This window comes from Hippocampus bargibanti, linkage group LG05 (assembly GCF_051943395.1).
Source record: "Hippocampus bargibanti isolate YZ-2025 linkage group LG05, ASM5194339v1, whole genome shotgun sequence".
In the NCBI taxonomy this organism is placed as follows: domain Eukaryota; kingdom Metazoa; phylum Chordata; class Actinopteri; order Syngnathiformes; family Syngnathidae; genus Hippocampus; species Hippocampus bargibanti.
This window is the reverse complement of record NC_142738.1, coordinates 26,756,716-26,763,649: the sequence shown is the minus strand read 5'-3', so window position 1 is coordinate 26,763,649 and position 6,934 is coordinate 26,756,716.

Sequence of the window (6,934 nt, the reverse complement as noted above, 5' to 3'; positions counted from 1 at the left end):
TGTAACATCAATGCTCTTTGTTGGAGTCACGTGGGGACTCTCAACTGCATATGTCCGAGACAGGACATAGTTATGCCGCAATGGATGATTGTCTTACCCTACAATGACAGGAAATTACGTACTCTATCTGTTGCCGGGCCCAGATTAGCACAAAATGTACTTGTGTGCCATTTTAAAAGAGAGACATATTTATTTGCTTTTGTGTCACTTTCACCTGGCTCAACTACTGACCAGGGTGGATCGCTCTTGGTGTTTTAGCTTTATCCTGATAATACAGTGGATTGAAAAAGTATTCATACCCCTTGAACTTTCGCACATTATGTCACATTCTGACCACAAACATGAATATATTTTGTTGCCATTTTATGTGGAAGACCAACACAAAGCGGTTCACAGATGTGAAATATAAGGAAAATTTTACATGACTTTCACATTAAAAATAAATACAAAAACAGAAAAATGTGGCGTGCAAAAGTATTCATCCCCCTTTTCTCTGAGTGCAAACAGCTGCCTTCAGAGGTTGCCTGATGATTGCTGAATGATCAGCTGTTGACTTAATGATCAAATGGAGTCCACCATTGTGTGATCTAACCTTAGTATGAATACAGCTGTTCTGTGAAGCCTTGCTAAGAGGACAATGGTCAGTGAACAGCATCATGAAGTCCAAGGAACACACCAAACATGTCAGGGATAAAGTTGTGAAGAAGTTTAAAGCAGGGTTAGGTAATAAAAATATCTCCCAAGGTTTGAACATCTCACAGGGCACTGTTCAATCCATCATCAAGAAATAGAAAAAGTATGACACAACTGAAAACTTACCAAGACATGGCCATCCACCGAAACGTACATGCCGAACAAGGAGAGCACTGATCAGAGATGCAGCCAAGACACCCACCGTAACTCTCCAGGAGCTACAGAGATCCACAGCTCAGGTGGGGAGTCTGTCCATAGGACAATTAGTTGTGCACTGCACAAATTTGGCCTTTATAGAAAAGTGGTGAGAACAAAGCCAACACTGCACATCACTCTCAACACACCATCACCACTGTCAAACATGGTGGTGACAGCATCATGTTGTGGGGCTGCTTTTCTTCAGCAGGGAAGCTGGTCAGATGGTATGGGAAGATGGATGGAGGCAACTACAGGACAATCTTGGAAGAAAACCTGATGGAATCTGCTAAAGACTTGAGAATGGGGCGGTGGTTCACCTTCAAGCAGGACAACAACCCTAAACATAAAGCCAGAGTACAATGGAATGGTTTAAAACAAAACATATTATTGTGTTAGAATGGCCCAGTCAAAGTCTAGACCTAAATCCAATCGAAAAATGTTCACAAATGCTCTCCATCAATGTTGCTGAGCTTCAGCCGTTCTGCTAAGTCTTTCAAGTGCGTCAGCCTGACGCATTCCCACGCTCGGGAGTGCTGTGTAAAACTAATACATTTAATTTCTAAGCGCTTTTCAAAACTCTCAAGGACACTTTACAGTCACATGATTTATTTTTTTGTGTGGCTGAGCAGCGGCAGCCATTCGCGCCAGCGTTCACTCTAAGTAACACAGCAGCAAAGTTATGAAAAGAAGAGAAAAGGAAAGAAAGAAGTAGAAAAACAAAATACAGGAGCTGCTGACTCACAGAGGCTGGCGGAAACACAACACAACACAGCACAGCCCAGACTCACAGAGACTCGCAGAAACCCACACAGCGTCGGACGGAGATCCCAGCCCAGCAAAGCAACTTGCTCGACTCCACGCCACAATCAAGCTCTTGGACACATTTCATCTGCGTCTCACTTGCCTGTGAGATCTGACAACGAAACAATTTATGAATGAAGAGAAACACTCCACTGTGAGACTAATAAAGGCATATCCAATCCAATCCAAACATCAAAGTCCAGACGTGAGTGACGTGAGTGTTATATTTACAAACTATTGTTCCCTTTGTCTAATGTTAATCGGTCCACTGAAAGGTGATGATTTTGCAGGTAAGTGATGAATTTGGTTGTCAGCCAATTGCAGGGCACACAGAGACAAACAACAATTTGCACTCACACTTAGGGACAATTTAGCATGATCAACCAGCCTGCCATGCATGTTTCTGGAATGTAGGAGGAAACTGGAGGACCTGGAGAAAACCCATGTGAGCCCGGAGAGAACGTGCAAACTCCACACATCGAGGCCGGAACGCGGTTTGATAATTATAGTAATAATGATACACTTTACAGTCACAGACAAACATAGGTACTATAATAAATAAATACAATTACAAATAGAATACAATAAATACAATACAATTATAAATAGAAACAAGAGAGACAGTTACACAGAAAATGCAATTTTAAATAGGTGGGGTTCGAGATAGGACTTGAAGGTGGGAAGAGAATTGATGGTACGAATGTTGGGAGGAAGTGAGTTCCAGAATTTGGGGGCAGAGCAGTTGAAAGCTCTGTCACCCATCGTGTTGAGATGGGTGGGGGGGCACACAGGGGTGGAGGGAGGAAGAGGATCTAAGGGACGGATAGGGAATAGACATTTGAAGAAGGTCAGATAGGTATGGGGGCAAGGTTATGGATAGCTTTAAATGTATTAAGAATTTTAAAGTTGATTCTATATTTGACCGGGAGCCAGTGGAGCTCTTGGAGGGCGGGGGTGATGTGGTTACAGGATGAGGTTCCAGTGATCATCTGGGCTGAAGAATTCTGGACAAGACTATGAACGAGTATATCAGTGGTGTGAGGGGCGAGAGACGGGCGAAGATGATTGATTTTGCGTAGGTGGAAGTACGCAGATCGGGTTAAGTTATTTATATGGGAGTGGAAAGATAGTGTGCTGTCAAGGATGACACCTCGGCTTTTAACCTGATGGGAGGGAGAAACGGTCGAATCGTCAATAGTGAGAGAGAAACTGTTAGCTTTGCTCAAGGTGGTTTTGATACCAACGAGGCAACAAGGAGAATTTCGTTTTTTTCGCTGTTAAGTTTGAGGAAGTTATGGGTAAACCAGGATTTAATTTCATAGATGCAGAGTGAAAGGGAAGAAGGTGGAAGAGAGTCATCGGGTTTGCTGGAGAGATAGCGTTGGGTGAAACCATGTCCTCTGCACTACACCGGCAGTTAATTTGTATGTCATCGCTAATTCGATTAAATAAGGTTGTGGGGTCCCCTGCAGAATTGTGCCACGTCCTACCATGATCAGCGACAGATACCTGAAGGAGCCAAATTTTGCAGACGTGGTCCCTCAAGGTGATTGATTAGAGCATGCATGACAACAGCCATCACTTGAGGGGAACAATCACAGTGGTTTGGGATTACATTTTTCTTGAACATCAATCAGAATCAGAATCATCTTTATTGCCAAGTATGTAGAACACACAAGGAATTTGTTTCCGGTCGAACACGCTGCACTAGTATCATCATCAAAAAATTGCAAAGAGGCACTATACAGTTCCATTTGGGCTACTGTTCACACCGTTAATGGCTTGGGGGAAGAAGCTATTTAAATGTCTGTTGGATTTGGTGCGCATGGATCGGTAGCGCCTGCCTGAGGGGAGTAGCTGCAAAAGGTGGTGGGCAGAGTGCGGAGGGTCCAGTATGACTTTCCGCGCCCTAGTTTGGATTCTTAAAGTGTGCAAGTCCTCGACAGTGGGTAGGGCGGTGCCAATGATTTTTTCCCGCAGTCCTAACTGTCCGTTGAAGTCGGATTTTGTCCGTTTTTGTGGTGGCCCCGAATCAAACGACAAAAGTGGAGGTAAACTTGCCAAGCGGTTGACCGTTTGGGCCTGCATGGCCTTCTCCACTGTCCTAAAAATATTCGAATCGCAGACTGATGTTAATTATATTTTGTCCGTGAATTCTTAAATAACTCCAATTTGTCTTTTATCTTCCTTTCATTGTTTTTCCCCTGTTGTGCTGCTTCCAGATGTATATTTTCATATTTAACCTTTGTTACCAGGGTAAGAAATCTACCTTGGCGCCTCCACAATCGTTTCTGCAGGCTCTGGAGCATAAAAATAAATGGTGATGAAGTAGTTACTTTAACCAATCAGATTTTGAGTTGGCAACCCAATAGGGATACCAATGCCTTCTTGGAGGTGCTGGTCAATGTCAGATTGACTAATTACTAGCCAATCACAGTTTGCGAAAACTGCTCTTATCCCTCGCCGCTAGTGACAAGGACATACTGGCCAGAGCTAGTACACTGTATATGGAGCGAGCTGCATAAGCAAATGTAATGTGTTGATTCAATAGCAGTTTTGTCAACCCACAATGGCTCATGGTCAGTGATTTCCTGGCTAATGGTACCCTTTAGTGGACTTGTAGTAAACCACACCACACTTATTTTTCAGTCGCAGCTCTGGATTGATTCAGACGTAGCATTACTGGTGGCCTGGCGATGAAATCCACGGCCCCCCACTGATTCTCAGTGAGGAACCGTTGCATAAAATATAATCGAGAAATAATGGCATCAACACTTTTTTTTCTTCAATTGGATCAATGGTCCATCTTGCCTGGGGCTCCGGGCTTCTAAAATCACCCCTGTGCAGTGTGATCCCTAATTCAAATGTGTCCCCTGATCACCTGTCACGAACCGAAAGACATGAAAGGTAACACTGATTAGATCAGCAGGCTCCACTCTGAGACGCAGTGGAAGAGTGAGGGAGGTTCTGACTTCTTTTGACAAGTTCATTCATTCCATCTCCTCCTCTGAGCAGTTTGATCAATACGCATCATGAAAATGGAGCCTTAAGGCCAATCCTCTAAATGCTATCTTTCACATCTTCATGGGACTGTGTCATCCAATAAATGTCAGGAATCCGAGGGAGACGAGGTTTCTCCCAACTGGCTGTACGGCAGCATTTGAGAGCACAAAAGCAAGAGCGAGCTTGCTGCACCTCCTGGCCATCGTTGAGACCTCGCTGAGATGGACCTTGTCGAGGTTGTGACAACATGCACTCACCACAATGCTCAGAAACAACATTGAATTCAAAGGACAGAACAAGAATACCTCAAATGTCATAATGTTTGGAATGTTCCCTAAGGTGCTTTATTACAGATGCAGCTGTTGTTAACACAATATATGAATAGAGAGCATATGATACATATGTATTTATTTGGCACTTTCAGAACAGCTGCACTTGTAACAAAGCACACACACACAGACAGACACACACACACACACGCACGCGCACACACACACACACACACACACACACACACACACACACACACACACACACACACACACACACACACACACACCCCACACACACGCACACACACACAGTGATACCTCAGCTCACGAACTTAATTGGGTCCCAGAAAGTAAGGAGAAAAGGAGTAAGGAGAAAAGTTCGTCAGCCGAACATTCATTTCCCATAAGAAACAATTAAAAACGAGAATAATCAGTTCCCAGGTCACCATAAAACATAATTTCCTACTAAATAAGCTTCAAAACTACACAAAATATACCTTATTTTATGTATAATCAGTGTTTGAAATAACGTCTGCCCGGATGCCCAAGGCGTGTAACTTTTACGCCGAGCATACAACTTCCAGAACCTCTCTGGCCGGGTGGCCGACAACTTTTTCCAGAAAAAAAGAAATATATTTTTTTTTCAAATCAAACGTTTGCTTTATTCTGATTTTGAAATATTCAAATATAAATATTAGTAATATTATTCGAAATATTAGTCGTCTTATTGTGTTTCAAGTTGCGAAAAACCGGGCAGGCAACTTTTCAGAGTTATCTGCCCTGGTGCCCGCTAACTTTTTGTCATGAGTTTCAGACACTGGTATAATAAATATGCTATATAATGTGTGAGGTCCGGGTGTCAACGCTTCTCTACACATTATTACAAGAAACACAAATCATGATTTTTCACTTAATAGCAAATCTTTCCCTATAAATTAATGAGTCTAAAAACTGCAGAATTAATAATAATTCCCAAAAAACTCTCAGCTAGTGTGAGTGTGCTGATAGCCCGCTGCCGGATCTTAGCCGCCATCAACTTGCCTGCATCACATTAAAGGACAACCGACGCCTCCGGAAAAGTTATGTCCATAATTTGTAAAATCGCTTCAAATGACTTCTACTGAGTGTATTTTACAAAGATTCCATCGCATATCGCTATATTTTACGTTTTAAGACTCGCGCTGAATATTCCGGAAGTCTTGTTTTTGAGTTGGTGACGATTCCTGACGTCACGTCACGGAAGGAACTCCCCTGACCGAGAAAGGACACACAATGCATTTTGCGGTACTTTGTTTGGTCTGAAAATTTCGTGTTGATCCGTGTTGATGGCGAAATTAGAAGGAAAACACATAAATAACACGATGATGAATCATTGTGTGTTGCACCGAGACAACTACTTGATATTCGCTGACAAAAATGCTCAGGAGACAAATCAGCCCATTTCCATCTTCTGCATTTTTGGTACCCTACGAATTGATATGGGAGGACTCCTTTTATCGATTGTAAACATGTATGCTTTCCTCTTCAAAACTACATATTTGAATCATATTCATAACTGGATGAGTAACAAGAAAGCATCTTCTCCGAATCTGAAGCCATTGTTTTGATTCTCAAGCAAGGCTTGGCGTGACATCACGAACAAGGGGGCGGGACCTTCTGAAACTGGCCACCTCCGGGTTCAATTTGAAGTACAGTGGTACCTCGGTTCTCGAACGCCTCACTGTTCGAACAAATCGGAGTTCGAGCAAAATATTCGAGATATTCTTGCTTCGTAGTTCGAACACAAATCGGTGTTCGAACGCCAATACGACGAGTGAGTGCGTACGCGAGGGTGGGGTGCTGAGCGGCGTACGGGTGTATCGCTCTCTCCGTGACCAACTGTTGCCGCTTGCGGACGTGCTGCGTTTATCTCTAGCGTTTAATATAGGTGTACGAAGAGTTTTAGCCCCTAATCATGCCTCCAAAGA